At 40.2% G+C, this 19,454-nt stretch overlaps 1 pseudogene; it reads left to right on the top strand.

Annotated features, from left to right (window-relative positions):
- The first annotated feature begins 240 nt into the window (after positions 1-240).
- Positions 241-19,008, top strand: LOC127178183 (tripartite motif-containing protein 29-like; annotated as a pseudogene).
- Positions 19,009-19,454: the final 446 nt, after the last annotated feature.

Raw genomic sequence — 19,454 nt, 5'->3', positions numbered from 1 at the left:
AGAAAATGTAGTTCATATTTGCGTCATTATTGATTTATTTCATCCACCCGCGACCCACCCGAAAATAATCAAAATGCATTTTTTTATTACCCGACCCGTGGATATAACCGCCATCAGCGCATCACTAATATATATATATATATATACACACACACACAGAGAATCACTGACACGCCTGTTTTATACACATCACTCAAACACAGAACCAGGAAACAGAAATCATGTTAGTTAAGGAAAAGTGAAAGTGAAAGTGTATAGCTGAGCTGTTGTGTGTTTGTGTCTCTGTATTCAAGCAGTAAAATGGCAGAAGCCAGATTTTCTCAGGATGAGTTCTTGTGTCCAGTGTGTCTGGATCTCCTGAAGGATCCAGTGACCATCCAGTGTGGACACAGTTACTGTAAGATCTGTATTACAGCCTGCTGGAATAAGGAGGATCAGATGAGAGTCTACAGCTGCCCTCAGTGCAGACAGACCTTCAGTCCAAGACCTGCTTTAGCTAGAAACACCATGCTGACTGAAGTGGTGGAGAAACTGAAGAAAACCAAACTTCCTGCTGACTGTTACGCTGGAGCTGGAGATGTGCAGTGTGACGTCTGTACTGGAACAAAATACAAAGCCATTCAAGTCCTGTCTGATGTGTCATGAATCTTACTGTCAAACTCATTTTGACCGTCATGAGGAATTTCATTCACGTAAGCCACACAAAGTGATTGATGCCACTGGACGACTGCAGGAGATGATCTGCCAGAAACATGAGAAGATCCTTGAGGTTTTCTGTTGCACTGATCAGAAATGTATATGTGTTCTGTGTACGATGGATGAACATAAAAACCACGACACTGTATCAGCTGCGGCACAGAGGACAGAGAAACAGGTATTTAAAACTAACCATCAATTTAATTATTGTATGTTAATTATTATACTAGTGATCAAGTTAATTAGCTTTATATCATGTTAACACCGGACGCGAGCAGTGCGGTGCAACAAAATACAGCAGAACCCATTATAGCTATTATGCTGCCCGCAGTTGGAACTATGGGATTATTTTTGTGCCAATAAGAATGAACGTAACTTTATAAAACTGAACGTAACTTTCCAAGAAACGATCAAAAATATGCCACTGCAAAAGAAGAAAAACACAATGAAAATGAAAAAATGAACTCAGTCGTACGAAATTAACATGCTCTTCAAATATGCTTCATTCTTTGTTAATGATTTTCAAAGAATCGTTTTCGCGAATCATGGATTCTGAATGCGTTGCCACAGCTTTCGCTTACGCTTCGCGAATTTTCGTTTGCTGTTTTGGCACAAACCTCTCGTGTGGGCGGGCTTAACAGCGATCTACTCTGATTGGCTAATGAGCTTTTGATGGACAGTTGCTCTCTGATCTGGAAGCACAGACGGTGACGTCAGTGGCGTGCATATTGGAAAGTTGTTGCGGTGGGCAATACGTCATGCTTTGTTTATATTAAGTATTAATGTTATTAGTATTTCACCTACGGTCGTCTCTTAGTTTCTAAAGATGAGCTCCCAGGAGAGACACGGAGCGGCATCATCTTCCACCTCAGCTTGTCCCTCAGGGCAGCTTGAAGTAAGTTCGTGTTCTAAAGTAACGTTAATCAATAACATCGATAAAAGTTTTATTCATGTACGGTGTCCAACAGTTCTGATAGTTTCTATAAACAAAGCACGACGTATTGCCCACCGCAACAACTTTCCAATATGCACGCCACTGACGTCACCGTCTGTACTTCCAGATCAGAGAGCAACTGTCCATCAAAAGCTCATTAGCCAATCAGAGTAGATCGCTGTTAAGCCCGCCCCCACGAGAGGTTTGTGCCAAAACAGCAAACGAAAATTTGCGAAGCGTAAGCGAAAGCTGTGGCAACGCATTCAGAATCCATGATTCGCGAAAACGATTCTTTGAAAATCATTAACAAAGAATGAAGCATATTTGAAGAGCATGTTTGTGCGACTGAGTTCATTTTTTTTTATTTTCATTGTGTTTTTCTTCTTTTGCAGTGGCATATTTTTGATCGTTTCTTGGAAAGTTACGTTCAGTTTTATAAAGTTACATTCATTCTTATTGGCACAAAAATAATCCCATATGGAACCAGCTTCCAGAAGAGATCAAATGTGCTAAAATATTAGCTCCATTTAAATCTAGACTCAAAACTCATCTGTTTAGCTGTGCATTTACTGAATGAGCACTGTGCTTCGTCCAAACTGATTGCACTATATATAATCATTTTCTGTTTTTAACTGTCTTAAATTTATTTTAAATCAATTTTTAAATTATTTTTAAATCATCAAATCAATCAGTTTTTACATTTTACATTTTTTGTTTTATTGTTGTGATCATTGTTTTTATGATTGTTCTACTTCCTTATTTGTGATTATTGTTTTTATTATTGTTTTAATATAATATTGTTTTTTATGATTATTCTACTTCCTTTTATGTAAAACACTTGAATTACCTTTGTGTATGAAATGTGCTATAAACTTAAATAAACTTGCCTTGCCTTGCCTTGCCCTTGCCTATAATTAGTGATGCTTTCTACACTGGATGCGGCACGACATGACAATCTCAGACAGTAAACTGCTTCCGCGTTTTATTTATGACATGCTCACACAGAGTTTATATGATTTGCAATGGTAAGTGGGATAAAACGCCCCCAGCCAGGTGGGGTAAAATGCCCCATGAGGCAATGGGCAATTAGTTTTATTATTATCTGTTCTGAACATCAGATTCAGTTTTTGTTTTTCCATCAGATGTATTCTAACTAGTTGGTTGAATAAAAGTCTTTGGACTTTATATTTAAAAATTACCTTAAATTAGCATCAGGTAGCTATTTAGCTAGCCAGTTAGCAGCAGCTAACACAATTTTTCAAATAGGCTATTATAATTTTGTAATTTATAATAATTTATTGTATTCTTTTTAAGTTAATTTTAAGTTAAAACTGCCTGTGCTAAATTTGCCTGTAAATGTTTGCAAATGTCTTTGTGATTTGGGGGGGGGCATTTTACCCCACCTATGGGGCAAAAATAATAATAATAATAAGAAGAAGTTTATTTTATTTAGTGCCTTTCTAGAAACTCAAGGTCGCTTTACAATACAAGAGACAACAAAAACAACAAAAACAGCATACAGATAAACATGAAATCCATAGCAAATTTCCAATCATATATTCAAAGATCTGGAAAACAAGACGAGAAAAGATATGTTTTAAGGTGGGTTTTGAAACCCTGTAATGAAGAAAGATCACAGATGTGTTTGGGAATAGAATTCCAGAGTGTAGGGGCAGAGATACTAAACGCTCGTTCTCTGAATGATGCTAATCTATGGCGAGGAATTAACAGTAGACCATTGTCTGCAGAACGGAGTGTGCGAACGGGGGAGTAAGTGTGAATGAGATCCGAAATATATGGGGGGGCAAGACCATGAAGTGCTTTGAAGGTGATGAGGAGAATCTTGTATTAAATGCGGAAGCGAACGGGTAGCCAATGAAGACTGTGTAGGATGGGAGTGATGTGCGAGGATTTCTTTGAATAAGTGAGGACCCTAGCAGCAGAGTTCTGGATGTATTGGAGCTTATTTAATGTTGTGTTTGGTAGACCATAAAAAAGAGAATTACAGTAGTCAAGTCAAGAAGTAATGACAGCGTGAACCAGTGTCTCAGCATCCTTGACGTTTAAGAAGGGACGTAAACGAGCAATATTGCGGAGGTGATAAAAGGCAGATTTAGTAAGCGAAGAAATGTGAGGTAGGAAAGAGAGATAGGAGTCAAAAGTTATACCCAGATTTTTAACGGTGGTGGAAGGTCTAACCAAGATCCCAGAAATGTTAACAGTGTCAGTACAGAAAGGAGCAACGTTTTTTGGTGAACCAACAAGTAGAACATCTGTTTTATCAGTATTGAGTTTGAGAAGGTTACTGGTCATCCAAGCATTTATGTCGTCGATACAAGCTGAAATGGAGTTAGTGGGAAAGGGATGGTAGTGTCGAAAGCTGATATAGAGTGTCATCTGCATAGCAGTGGAAGTTGAAACCATGACGGCGGATGATTTTACCTAGAGGAAACATGTAGATGATGAAGAGTAGAGGGCCAAGAACAGAACCCTGAGGAACACCATGAGAGACAGGAGCAGTAGAGGATTTAGCCTGGCGGATAGTAAACACCCACTTGATACAAATTTAATTTTTGTTAAAAATTTAATAACATGAAAACTCTGGCCATTTTTCTGTAATCATTAATCCACTGAACGGCAAATAGATGAACCCAAGTGCAGCTTTATTATAATCCACAGTGAAATCCAAACAAACTATGACTTGACGACTTGAGTTGGCATGAACAAACAGTGAGCAAACAGACACATGAAACAGAACCAATAGCAGGAATACATGAGGGCAAGGGAAGCAAGACACAAACAGCATGAATCAAACTACAAAATAAAAGACACGAAAACATGAGCGTGAAACAAAACCCAAACAACCCCACGTTACATTTTCATATTTGGTTTCTAATTTATGTAATTGTCACTAAAACTATGATAACTTTTCTGAAGACATTTAACATTTGTTTCACAGAAAAAATTACACACTCCTTAAGTGTGTGCAAACACACTTGTGTCTTGCTTCCCTTGCCCTCATGTATTCCTGCTATTAGTTCCATTTCATGTGTCTGTTTGCTCACTGTTTGTTCATGCCAAGTCAAGTCATCAAGTCATAGTTTGTTTGGGTGAGAAGGTGAGGTCTACAGAGAACCATTCAAGCAATGCAAATACTCACACTGTATATATATTGTGTTTTTGACTTGTACACTGTAAAAAATAAAAAACACAATTTGTTGAATCAGCTTAAAATAATGTGTTACCCTGCTGCCTTAAAATTTTAAGTTCAGTCAACTAAAATAAGTTTAGTCAACTTGAAATGTTAAGTTGTACTAAGTAACAACTTAGATATTTGTGTTTGCTAAACTTAACAGATGGGTAAGTAACCCAGCTGCCTTAAAATTTTAAGTTGATTCAACTCAAATATTTAAGTTGTCACTTAGTATAATTTAACATTTCAATTTGAATAAACTTTTTTTGAGTTGACTGAACTTACAAATTATTTTAAGCTGACTTAACAAATTGTTTTTTACAGTGTAGTGGCCCTGGGCAAACCGATCAGTGTTTGACATCAAAGTACCGCAAGAGTGTTTCGAAAGGAGCCGTCTGGTACATAGATGCCATTCAACGATCGGTCTGCGCAGCACAAACAGCCAAAACCTGGATATTTTAGGAAAATATAAATCCTGGCAAGGACGTATCCTGTAAAAATGGCATGTATGGTCACCCTACGAAGGAAGTATAATCTCTGCTGGGTGATGTTAATGTCCCACTTCAGGTCCTGAGAGATGGAGGTGAGGTCCTGAGAGAATTAGCTTTATTAAAACCAGAATAATAATGAAAGAGTCCGGATAACGCTGCTATGTGTGTGAGATCTCACACACGCGTCTGCAGAAATGTATGTGCTCACCTGAATAAATGAGGAAAATTCCCACGGCGAATAAAATGGCTTACAGTTAATAGAGCTTCCAAATTTGGGCAGCACATCTTCTTTGAAACTGTCACATCTGTACACCAGCCTTCATTGATATAAAAACATAATCCACCACCTCTCGTTTTCCCTGGCGATTTGATGGCGCAATTCGCTCTGAACTGCTGGAAGCCCGTTAGATGTAGCGCACTGTCCGTGAAGGCTCCGTTCAACCAGGTTTCCATGAAGCAATGTACAGCAGAGTTTAAAAGTCCTTGTTTGTGCAGGTGAGGAGTTGTAGTTTGTCTGTTTTATTTGCTGGGGAGTGGACATTTGTCAGATGAATGCTTCCTAAAACCACGCTTTCGGAATTTCATAAGCACACTAGTGTGTTTCCCTCATTTGAGTCGCTTGAGAAAGCAGCTTCTCAATCAGAGAAAAAAAAAGTTATTTGGTGTGCTATTTCTGATGTCTAGTAGTTTGTTTCTAGTAAAGCTGGTTGGAAAAAAGTTACTTAAAACAGGACAAACAAACAAAAATACCAAGGAGCTCAAACCGTGGCAGCCGTCCACGGCGCCATCTTGAGAAGACCTGGATCATTGATAGTTCAGTGCCAGTAGTTTACTGTGACATTCACTATCCGTTTGTCCTGCAGAAGCAGCTGAAGGAGACGCAGAAGACGTTCCAGCAGAGAATCCAGCAGAGAGAGAAAGATCTTCAGCAGCTGAGAGAGGCTGTGGAGTCTCAGAAGGTGAGTCTGGAGAAGAAGAGAAGTTTGTCTCAGTCTCAGTTCAGACACTCTTGTCTCTTTCAGTCCCACTGAAGCCTGAATCACTGTGTGTCCTAACAGCGCTCTGCACAGACAGCAGTGGAGGACAGTGAGAGGATCTTTACTGAGCTCATCCGCTCCATTGAGAGAAGCCGCTCTGAGCTGATACAGATGATCAGAGATCAGGAAAAGCGAGCGGTGAGTCGAGCTGAAGGACGACTGGAGCGACTGGAGCAGGAGATCAATGATCTGAGGAGGAGAGACGCTGAGCTGGAGCAGCTTTCACACACACAGGATCACATCCAGTTCCTGCAGGTAACACAGATCTAGAAGAACACCATCATAGTGGACTTGAGACACATCCTGCTGTGACAGGAGACTCACAGACAAACATTTCATCAGTGTCTTATTATATAATCATCACTCAGACTCTCATCTGATCGTCTTCTTCTGAAAGAGAAGCCACTTACAAATGGCTTTCAGCTCTGGAAATCTCTTAGGAATCATTTCTCTCAGCTCTTTCTTCTGGAAGATATATTTAGCTGTCAAACACCACTAACACCACCAACAGTGCAAAATGTCACTAACATTTCAACTTTTGCCTAATTTTTCCTTCTGATTTATTAAGTCATGGTGAAATCAGTGAACGTGATAGTACCGATTCTGAGTAACATTCATCAAGATTGGTTGGGGTGACCCTCAAACTTGATAAAATTGATTTTTGTTGGCCTGTGACACATTGATGAATTTGACCATGAATCTTAAGCCTGTGACCAACATCGGGCCATCAGTGACAGTCTGTTGGGCTTGTTTTTTTGGTGTGTTCCTCACTGGCAGCAGTTTGCTTGATTATATATACTATACAACACCATTGGCTTTCATTGCTGCTAGTTCCTTGAAGTTTGCTTGGTGTGTCCCAGTCTTTAAGGGTCTTTGTGGAGTTTCAATGTCTCTAACTGCTCTAAACTAATAAATAATGACAAACCTAATCGTAGCCTATGAGCTGCTTTTCCTGAGCAAATGTACTCAACTGTAAAATGAGACTCCATTGTTGTACTTGAGCTGTTGGATGGGCATTTATTTTCTTAACAGATGTTTTATCATCCAAACTAATTCCTTCAAAGTTCACATATTTGATGTTGGTGCAGGTTATTGGGTGAAGTGTGGAGCTGACGAGTTTTGATTTCTGTTTTCTGTAGAGTTTCCAGTCTCTCTCAGCACCTCCTGAATCTACAGACAGAAATGATGATCTCTTCAGTTCTCTCATATCTTCTGATGGTCTGAGAGAATCTGTCCGCCAGCTGAGAGACAAACTGGAGGATTTCTGCAAAGAGGAGCTCAAGAAGATCTCAGACAGAGGTAAAGTCCTGGAGATTCATCTGCTCTCAGAAACGAGTCCATCATCATCTCATATCATGGAGAACATCATATTAGAAATGTGTTAGGAATGGATGCAGGATCATGAGAATCACACTGTTCATGTCTGTTGATTTCCACAGTCACATCCACCAGGACCAGGAACGACTTCCTACAATGTAAGTCAGTAAGAAAACAAGCAGAAAAACTCACTGAGTGTGTTCATGTTCTTCCTGTAGAAGGTGAAAGAAGAGTTTTATAATTGATGATGTAAATGATGATTTGCACAGGATATCTGCTCATCTGTACTGACACACTGATGATACACTGAACATGAAGAGTTCAGCTACATGAAAACATCAAACAGATTCATAATTCCTGATTCTGATGTGTTTAATCTCCATCAGATTCCCATCAGCTCACCAGCTCTGAATAAAGTGAATAATCACATCCATGTGTCTGAGAGCAACAGAGTGAATGTGAATGTATATGTGTGTACTGACACAGATTGTTTGTAAAATGTACATATTCATGTTTATCAGCAATGAACCTGGCATTCATACGTGCAGCAAACACGCTGCTCCACAGTTCACTGATCCTGAGTATTTTCTGTGTCCCCACAGTGTCTCAGGTCATGGATCCTCTTTTCGTCGCCACAGGTACGGCTCAGGTGAGAGGAGTGCCATACTACATGTACACACCCGGAGTCCACAAGCCACAGCAGCACATGCCCACTCGGTCACAGGTGCCCATGCAGCAGGTACTAGATTTGTTTTTGCTGGAGCACATTATATTAAGTTGGATATATAATTATGCAACTTCATTGCATGCAGAAAATTATATATATATATATATATATATATATATATATATATATATATTTATATTACGTAGCAAATCTCAACTGCTTGATGTTTATATTGTAGCAAAATACAAATATTATCATGCAGCTCTACACAGCAAAAAAAAAATTTGTACCATAGGACAGGTCCATCTTTTCTACTGGTAAAACAACACTGACGAAAGTGTGTATTATACACACACTTTGTTAGTGTTTCATTTTAATCACTCAAGGTGTTGAGAAATTATTACTCGCAAATATACACATTTAACACTTAATGGTGATTAATCGTTATAAAACGATATGATATTACAAACACATTTTGTGAGCAAGATTAAACATGAGATTTTGTGAGTAAGACTAAACGACACAAATGTCCCGGATGTGAATAAATAACACTCAATAGTGCTTACTCTCCATTTTTACAGGTTTTTACAAATTTGACTTTTTTTTGCTATGGAACATCATAGACAAACATCACTAGCTGCGTTTCCATTACCCTTCAAACTGCACAAATTGAAATTTGCAAATTTAAAAAACGCCTATATGGAAGCGTGAATGTAAAAAGTCATATGATCATTCTACAATGTACCATAACCTCCAAGAAACACTTCATACGTGGCCGCTCTCAAGTATAAGGGGCTTTCTCTGTCATTAATGCGTAGACTATTTACACTGCACATGTCTATGGTGCGTTACGGCTCCGACACGGCCACCAGAGCTGATCGTGGTAATTCTAATCAGTGCTTATGTTTATACAAGCCATGCCGTGTACGTTTCTGAAGCAGCTCTTCGAGGTGTATCGGTTAATGGAAAGACCGTCATTTCACAATACGTTTTTATCAACATTTAAACAATATGCCAAAGTTTTGTGCAAATCTGTAATGGAGACACACCTACAGAGTGCCTGTTTACTTGTTTATCTGACATTTAAATATTCTACTCCCATTCAGCCCACTGTCTACATTCAGGGTCAGGAGCCTCTGACGGCATCCATGTTGGCTGCTGTTCCTCCACAAGAACAGAAGCAGATGCTGGGTGAGTTAATTCTCTCGTTTCTGTTTTGCTTTTTTTCCATGTATTAGAATGTGTCCGTTTCATTAATTTTTTTTCTGAGCAAAAAATAAGTGCCAAAAAATAAGTGTACATTTTTACCAGGATTTACAGAAGACACTCACTGAAATGTCATTCATTATAAGAGTAGTTCATACACCAAAACATCTCATCAGGCAAATTTAGAAACATTAGATTATTGAAAGTCATTAAAGGTCTCTATTTGAGGATCTCAGTGCAGCCCTAAACTACAAATTAATTGTCTTTTTAAATCTTTACTAATCCTCCCACTGCCAGCTTTTTTACTCTTTGACCAAGGCTCCCCTCGGCACAGACGCGCTAGCACACAGCTGGCCCCGGGGACTAATCAAGTACGCCTTTCTCCCAGTGAGCCTGTGCAAGATCAGGGAGGACGGGGAGCAGGTCTTGCTGGTTGCGCCCTACTGGCTCACCCGGACCTGGTTTGTTGAACTTATGCTCCTCGCGACAGCCCCTCCGTGGTAGATTCCCCTGATGGGCACCATCTGGAACCTGCATCTGTGGAACCTCCACGTGTGGCTTCTGGACGGAACGCGGCAGACCTCTCTGGCCTCCCCCAGGCCGTGATAGATACTATCACTCTACAAGGCAGGCCTATGCTCTGAGGTGGGGTCTGTTCATTGATTGGTGTTCCTCTCGCCAAGAGGACCCTCAGAGATGTTCCCCTCCACTTTAAAAGTTTATGTGGCAGCCACTGCGGCGTACCATGACACAGTTGATGGTCTGCCCCTGGGAAAGCATTACCTGATCGTCAGGTTCCTGAGAAGTGCTAGGAGGCTAAATCTGCCTTGTCCGCACCTCATCTCCTCTTGGGATCTCTCTGTGGTCCTTTCGGGCCTTTATCAGTCGGCTTTGCGTATACCCAGTTCTAAATCCCCTCTGATGCGCATCATTCATTAGTATCCTGTATTAGCCAAAATCATGACAGTACACCACATGGCTAATCAAATCGCATGTGAATAAATGCAAATATTCCCTAAACACACCCAGTAAAGACAGTGATGGTGTCACGACCGTGGCGCTGGCTTCCTTTAAAATGTGTCTGATGATTGCACCTGATGCACAGGCATGCACAGTGGTAAAATAATAATTATTATTGATTACTAAATTGAATCACTATATTATATGAAAACAATTGCTTAAAATGAAAAGAAGCAGGTTTTTACAAATAGAAATTTCCTAAACCGGTGAACCACTATAAACTTGTCAAGCATCCATAAATTTAACGTATACCCACTTCTCCTGGCACCACTACACCACTGTTTATATGGACTCTGAATGAGTCAAGTGGAAGAGATTTGATGAAGCAGCAGTGTGGAATTCAAGGCTGTAGCTAAATTAAGTTTAATCTATTAGGGCATTCGTTATGTGGAATGGATTTTACTGACAACGGCGCTCTGAAAAGTGCACAGACATGTTTGCTGAATTAGATACGGTAAAAGTGGGTCGAATATCATTGGTCTTCAAAAGTGGGTGGGTCCTGTGCCACCCACGTACAATGGTTCTGATGCCCATGCTTTGTGGAAGTCTGGCAGTTCATGCAGCAAGTAGATTCCACAAAAGGCATTTTCTTTGTAGGCAGGTGTGTTTTCCCGTCTCCGGAATGTAAGCTGCTGGCAGTGGGAGACAAAAGTCCCCTTTTTCGTAGTATTATTTCAGTCCTGAAAAGTTTTTAGTTTCAGTGTTTGTGCCAAAAACGTGTTGTTTGAGCACTGTGCTGATATGCTGAGGTAAAAATCTTAGATAAATCTGAAAAAGTACATAAACAGGGAGCAAAGCGCAGAGGAGTTAGCAAAGGGCATCCGAACAGTAGCGAAGCCAGAAGCAAACCACCTAGACAATTCTGTGAATGTCTTTGAGTGGCCCAGCCACAGCCTGGGCTTGAACCCTATCAAACATTTCTACAGAAACCTGGAAGTGTCTGCCAGCCCCCATCCAAGTTCACTTCCAAAACAAAGACTCACATATAATGTACACACCCCCTTGTCATCCAAGATGTTCATATCTTTCTTTTTTCAGTTGTAAAGAAACTATGTTTTTTGGGGAAAACATTTCAGCATTTTTCTCCATATAATGGACTGATATGGTGCCCCGATTTGCAGTTTAAATGCGGCTTCAAATGATCCCAGTCGAGAAAGAAAGGTCTTATCTAGCGAAACGATCGATTGTTTTCTTTTAAAAAAATACAATTTAAATACATTTTAATCTCAAACACTCATCTTGCCTTGCTCTCGTTGAACTCTGTGTATTCTGGCTCAAGACAGTTAGGGTATGTCAAAAAACTCTGACCGTATTTTTCCCTCACCTTAAAATTCATTTTAAAATCATCCTACATCACTGCAGAAGTAAAGCAAAGTGAACATGCAAAGAAGATCAAACACCCCTAACAAAAAAGTTAAAACAGCGATATAGGACAATTTTGAAGTTGAGGGAGAACATGAAATAGGAGTTTTTCGACATACCCTAACTGTCATGAACCAAAGGGGGCAATCCGATAAACAAGCGAGAGGTCCAAAAGGCCTGAACTGTTTTTTTTTTCTGGTTCATGACAGTTAGTGTATGTCGAAAAACTCCTATTTCATGTTCTCCCTCAACTTCAAAATTGCCCTATATCGCTGTTTTAACGCGATAAACGAGTGAGAGGTCCAAAAGGCAGGCGGCGACACAGACAAAACAAGATGACCAGGCGAGAAAGCTAAACTCAGGGAACTAGGGAACTCAACGCGATACAACAAACCAATACATCCTAATACTCAGCGACAAAAACAAGGGGAAGTCAAAGGCTTATATAAAGCGTCTGATTAGATGCAGGTGTTAGAGCAATCAGCGCAGTGGGTCATGGGAAACGTAGTCCGGGGTGTGATGCAACAGTCTGTGTGGTGTGAAATGTTAGTGAAATGTACAGGCGACCTTTAGTGGTGGGCAGACCGGACAGGATTCATGACACAGAGTAAGACAAGATGAGCATTTGACATTAAAAAGTATAGAAATTGTATTATTTTTATGAAAATAACCGATTGTTACGCTAGATAAGACCCTTCTTTCTCAGCTGGGATCATTTACAGCTGTATTTGGGATTGTTTGAAACCGCATTTAAACTGCATTTTGGAAGTTCAAACATTGAATACTTATGCAATGTACTTGTTTCAGTTTTTTTCATTTTAATAAATTTGCGGTTGTTACAAGCCTGTTTTTGCAATGTCATTATTGTGTATGAAGTGTAAATTGATGAAAAAAAGAAGTAGTGCTGTTATTAGAGCATTATCCCAGGAGATTAAATTTTTCTGTTTTCCAGCGTTAAAAATATTTAATACAGTTAACGCAGAGTTGGAGCTAGGGTTGCCCACTCACAACTGCTGCTTCTGTCTTCTTTTCATGACAAGAATTGCGTTTATTTAGACCATGCAGAGTTTAGCTCCAACTCTAATTAAACACACCTGAACGAGCTAATCAAGGTCTTCAGAATTACTAGAGCTAAACTCTGCAGGACATCGGCACTCCGGGGCCAATGTTGCCTATCCCTGATTTAGACACAGAAAGTCTTTGCAACCACATCAGCTGGGAGACTTTTCAGATGCACACTCCAACTTTGCCTCAGCATCAGGTGCTAGTAAAACAAGCACAGGAAAGGTACAGGTGGCAAGGTACATCAGTGAACTGCGGTTAGATGAGATGCTGGCAGGCCATATGTCCGTAGAAGGTAACACTTTCTATGAAAACTGTATTTATAATACATTACAAGGCTATTCTTACACTGTAAAAAAAAGTAAATATATTGTATCATCTCACAAGTATTCACAATGTGTTGTTATGCATGGGGGCTTTAAGGGGGTGTGTTCGGAGGCAGAGGTCAAACTGTAAAATAAAGACGAAAAAAGAAAAGCATTCATACTACAGCATGTTATCGGCGAGGACACACTTGACATTTACAACAGTTTCCAAATACCAGCGGATGAGTTTAAACTGCAAAACGTCATGGACCAGTTTGAAGAGTACTATGTACCGAAACAGAACGTCATGTATGAAAGGTACAAATTCTTCTCTTGCAATCAAAAAGGGGGTGAAAGCTTTGATCAGTATTTAGCGGAGCTTCATACTTTGAGTAAAACCTGTGACTTTGGCGATCTGCGCGAATCTCTGATAAGGGATAAAATAACGTGGCATTCCTGACAATGCAGTACAATAGAGACTGCTGCGAGAGCAAGATCTTACGCTAGAAAAAGCAGTAAACATGCAGAGCGGCAGGGACTACTCACGCGCAGGCAAAGGAACTAAACAAACAAGATAAAACAGTGCACACCCTCAAAAACATAAAGCCACCACAAAGTAAAAATAAACAAGGAAAGACCCGATCAGAATCCAATAAATATGAATGTGAGAAGTGCGGCAGCTTCCACAAATTCAGAATGTGTCTAGAGTTTGGCAAAACTTGCAATAAATGTGGCAGGCGCAGTCTTGACTGGAAACAAAACATCTAATTCTTGCAATGTTTTTGAGATGATAGTATGATGATTTAGTTGCTGCTTTGACATGACTACTGAAACTAAGGTCTGACTCCACAATCATTCCAAGATTCCTAGAGTCAAGGTATGCATTCACCTTAGGAACTTCCTCTTTGCTTCCAAATGCAATGACTTCAGTTTTCTTCTTGTTTAACTGAAGGAAGTTCTGGCACATCCAACTGTTAATTTCATCAATGCATTGGCAGAGGGAGTCAATGGGACTGTAGTCATTTGGCGATAAGGCTAGGTAAATCTGGGTATCATCAGCATAGCTGTGGTAGGCAATTTGGTTCTTTCTCATTATTTGACTTAGTGGGAGCATATACAGGCTAAACAAGAGTGGCGCTAGAATTGAGCCTTGAGGCTCAATTCCACATGTCATGGACGTCCACTTAGACTGATGCTCTCCTATACTCACATAATAACCTCTCCCTTCTAAGTATGACCTGAACCAACTGAGAGCCATCCCAGAAAGCCCGACCCAGTTTTCCAGTCTCTCTAGAAGAATGTGATGATTGACAGTGTCAAACGCAGCACTGAGATCTAGTAGTACCAGCACTGATATTTTGCCAGAATCAGAATTTAAGCGAATATCATTTATTATCTTAACGAGCGCTGTCTCTGTACTGTGATGCGGTCGGAAACCAGATTGAAAATTGTCCAGGTATCCATTTGAGTTTAAGTAGTTGTTCAACTGATTGAAAACTACATTTTCAATAATCTTGCCTATAAAAGGAAGATTTGATATTGGTCTGTAGTTGCTCAATGTGGTGTTATCAAGATTGCTCTTTTTCAGAAGGGACTTAACAACTGCAGTTTTCAGGGAGTTTGGAAAAGTCCCAGACAGAAGTGAGGTGTTCACCACTTCTAAGAGATCTGCTTCTAAACAGTTAAACACACTTTTGAAACAAGATGTGGGAAGTGTGTCAAGGTTGCAGGTTGAGGTTTTAAGGTGCTGTACTATTTCTTCCAAAGTTTTGCTATCAATTGCTTCAAAAACTTGACTTCTTTTTGAAATTGCGGTCGAATCTGTCTGACCTCTGCATAACTTGAGGATGTGCTAATCACCTTTCTTATATTAATGATCTTCTCTGAAAAGAAGGAAGCAAACTCATTGCATTTGCTGTCGGAGAGCATTTCACTGGGAATCTGACTTGGGGGGTTTGTTAGTCTCTCAGCGGAAGCAAAAAGAGTGCAAGTGTTGTTTAGGTTGCTGTTTATAAGGTTTGAGAAGAATTTCTGTCTTGCTGTGGCTAGTTCCACATTGAAAGCATGAAGGCTGTCTTTATAGATGCTATAGTGAATTTCAAGTTTCGTCTTCTGCCACATCCGCTCAGCTTTTCTGCATTGTCTTTTCATACTCTGTACTGCTGTTAATTTTCTCCAACATGATTTTTGTCTGCCAGTTGTCTTACTGACTTTCACTGGTGCAATGTCATCAATGACTTTCTTAACTTTTGAGTTAAAGGACTCCAGGAGAAGATCAACAGAATCTGCAGAAATGCTTGGCATTGAGGATATAGCCTTCATAAACAGCACACTAGTGTTTCCGTTAATGCATCTCTTTCTGACAGAGATGGCTCTAGATTCAGTGGTAGCAGAGATCAATATATCAAAGAAAATACAGAAGTGATCAGATAGTGCTACGTCCTTAATGACAATGGATGACATGTTTAGACCCTTACTGATGAGTAAATCTAGAGTGTGTCCACGATTGTGTGTGGGTCCATGCACATGCTGAATCAGGTCAAAAGTGTTTAAAATGGTTATTATTTCTTTTGTGGTTTTGATTTCTGCATTTTCTATGTGAATATTAAAATCCCCTGCAATAGCAAAACAGTCAAACTCTGAGGAAATCAGTTCTATGAACTCTTCAACAAAGGCTGGAGAATATTTTGGAGGCCTGTAAATAATGATAAATAGAATGTGTGGAGCACCTTTCAGCACAATCCCTAGATATTCAAAAGACAAGTACTGACCAAATGACACTTGCTTACATTGATAGACATCTTTAAATACAGCAGCTACACCTCCACCTCTCCTAACAGCTCTGCAGACACTCATGAAAGTAAAGTTAGGAGGGGCTGTTTCATTGAGGACTGTTGCACTGCAGCTGTCTTCAAGCCATGTTTCAATTAGAAACATAAAATCCAGGTTGTATGTGGTTATTAAGTCATTGATCAGAAATGAGTTATTTCTTAGTGAGCGAATGTTTAAAAATGCTAACTTGATGCCATTACTTTTTGTCTTTAGAGCAGTCTTAGTTTGACGCCTAATAGGCCGCAGATTAGATGGGTCAGCTGTACGGCTTGAGAAGGCCTTAGACTTTCTATCACGTGATAAAACAGAGATAGAGAAAGCTACAGGCACGCTGGGTTTCCGCTTATTCTGTAAACATTCCTGAGTGTTGCTGCTATCGTAGCGGGGACCCGACACATATCACTGAGAGTTGTTATCAGTTGTTTTTGGTTCACCTACAGCAGATGGAGGAGGGTTTGGGCCCTGGCGTTGTGGCAGCGGCCGGAGAGCTCTTGAAGGAGGAGGAGATCGAGTTGGCCCCACAGGCTTTGGTGGTTGTGGTGGCCGCCGTTTTTTAGTTGTTATCTGGGGGCTTGCAGCAAAAGAGTGGGAGAGTCTGGTTCCAGCATATACCAGTTCCTCCATTTTCTGTGAGAAGCAATGTGTCTGGTGAGCGGGGCTCTGGCTCTGGTGTTTCCGGTGGCTGAAATATGTTGTCCTGGCTTTCCTGGCTGTTTACCAGAAAGTCGTCCTTCGGCGAATGGCACACGTGTGTGTGCCATTCATGTTAGGTGGACTGGCACACTCCACTGAAGAATGCTTGTCAGTGAACTACGGCTCTGTGTATTAATTGCCGCTCCAGCTGAACGCACGTGATGCACGTTTACTGCTAATCAAAGTACCGGCTTTACTGACTAAACGCGGCTCACAATCACATGCGATTTATTGTGCAGCCCTATTTTGATAGTAACCTTTAGACAGCTGTTGATTTTGCAGCTAGCTGTACTTATTAGTAGTAGTATGCTAAATATATGCTAACACTTTATTTAGATGGTTCCCCAACAGACAAACTGATTATACGTAACTTGCAAGTACGTGAACTTTCTACCTACCCTAACCTTAACCTAAGTCTACCGCAGTAATACTCTAAAGAATGTTAGGCTTCAGAGAATGTGTTACCACACTTCTTACACTCTGTAAGACTAATGTTGCTAAAGCTACCATTGTCTCTGCCTGATTGTATGATTGTACTGTGCATAATAAATGCGCGTTTATTAATTGCACAGATGAGGAGCACAATAAAAATAACTCAAGGTGCCATCCCTTGCTATTATAAACTTTATAAGGCCCACTTGTGATTATGAGCTTGACAAATTCAACTTTTCAACTCGCATTGCTTTCATATGCAATTTTTAACAACTACATTCCTATTCACAATCATTCTGGCAGCACGTGAAGGCAGCATCAGTGAAAACAGGCAAAGACTATTTTTTTTTAATATTCTTAAATTGTATATTTCAAAAATATTTGTAGATTAAAGCAAGATATACTTTTTTTAAATATCTCATACATGCTCTCTGCTGCCACAGGAGACCATCTGTTCCCACTCATCCAGAACATGCATCCCAGTCTGGCTAGAAAGATCACAGGAATGCTGTTGGAGATCGACAACTCTGAGCTGCTGCACATGCTGGAGTCTCCAGAGTCCCTGAGGTCAAAGGTCTGTGCTCAATGGATGCTCGCTTTTGCTATTTGTTATTTGGCTTTTCCTGATAGTGGTGATGTGATCTCACCACTTTTGGTGATAATGTAATGTCAAAAATGTGTTTGTTTAATTTCCAAATCAAAACTTACAATTGCTTTATATGTTCTGTATTTAAAAATATACTTTATATTCCAGGTGGATGAAGCAGTAGCGGTGCTACAGGCTCATCAGGCCAAAGAAGCTGCCCAGAAATCAGTCACCAGCACTCATGGGCGCAGACGTGGGAAACGTCAGCCTCCACACTTTTAGATAAAATGTAAATTCGTCCACCGCACATTTTCGGGCAAATGTGTTTAGGTAGAGGTTTTTAGGGACCAGTGTAAATACATCTAGATTTAAATATGCAAGACATGCACACAGGGACAATAAGGAGTGCCCGATGGCCCGGGGCCAGCGTGAAAGACGCTCGGGACAGTTGACGAACATGTCACTGGCCCGATCGGCCACCGCCGCATCTTCACGATAGTTTATCATTTGCACGTGTTTTTTAACCTTGATAATTTAAAATTTTAATCGATCACAGAGAGATGCGTCTCTGACTTTGAGAGATGCGTCTCTTTGGTGTTATATAAGCTTAATGACTTCAGATGATGCCAACCCTGAAAACATACAGCACTACCGAATTACTAATATTACTAATTTATAGTGTTCTTTGTCTGTTTGATTATGTCATTAATTGATCTTTACCAAACATCCCTGCCATATGTACATCAAGCTACTACTACATATATTGTAAAAATGTCAGTTTGGTGTAAAGTTGCTTTGCAACGATATGTATTATGAAAAGTGCTATACAAATAAATTTGAATTGAATTGAACTGAATATTTATTAAAATAAAAGATAACATGAGTCAAAAAACAAAGATAACAGCAACTATTTAATTTTTTTTGTGGTAGGGCCAGTGAAAATTTCGACCAGGCCAGTAAAAATTTGAACCACTGGCCCGACCGGGCCAGTAGAAAAAATCTTTAATGTTGAGCCCTGGCACAAGAAGCACGGTTTTGGCTTTTTTTACCGTTCTACTGAGAAAAAACCTCAATTAGATCTTGAGGGTGAGTAAATGAAGAGCAAATGTTGATTTCTGAGTGAACTAAACCTTCAATGAGTACTTAACTTACTAAAACAGAAATAAAAATAAATGCTACTGTTTATTGGAGTTTGCTGGTTTTGCATGACTCACAACATGATCTTAGCCCATGGCAGCCAGCGTGAGGAAGAGCATCTCTCTTTACAGACTCCTGCAGATCCACACAAATCCACACATCAAAGTTGCGTTCAGACTCACCTGAGCATCAGTACGCCTCACCTCTGTATCCACGGAGTGCCGGGCTGCTTAGCGACAGTATCCAGGAAAAGCGTGATGGCCTTGTGTACCTCATTCATGACGACCCAGCGCAGCACTTCCTCCAGGAAGCCGAGGCTGAAGCCATGGTTGTGATGTCGCCAGCTGTAGCTGCGCATGGGAACACCACCTGCAGGATGGGAGGGGGAATCGCGTCAATCAATAACAGGAATCAACAGATTATTAATGAATAATTCAGCCATGAATCTCTACTTGCGGTCTAATTGGTTCATTCAATTCAATGT

This window comes from Labeo rohita, chromosome 16, assembly GCF_022985175.1.
Source record: "Labeo rohita strain BAU-BD-2019 chromosome 16, IGBB_LRoh.1.0, whole genome shotgun sequence".
Lineage (NCBI taxonomy): Eukaryota > Metazoa > Chordata > Actinopteri > Cypriniformes > Cyprinidae > Labeo > Labeo rohita.
The sequence above is the reverse complement of the archived record's forward strand: the minus strand, read 5'-3'. Positions and strand labels throughout refer to the sequence as shown.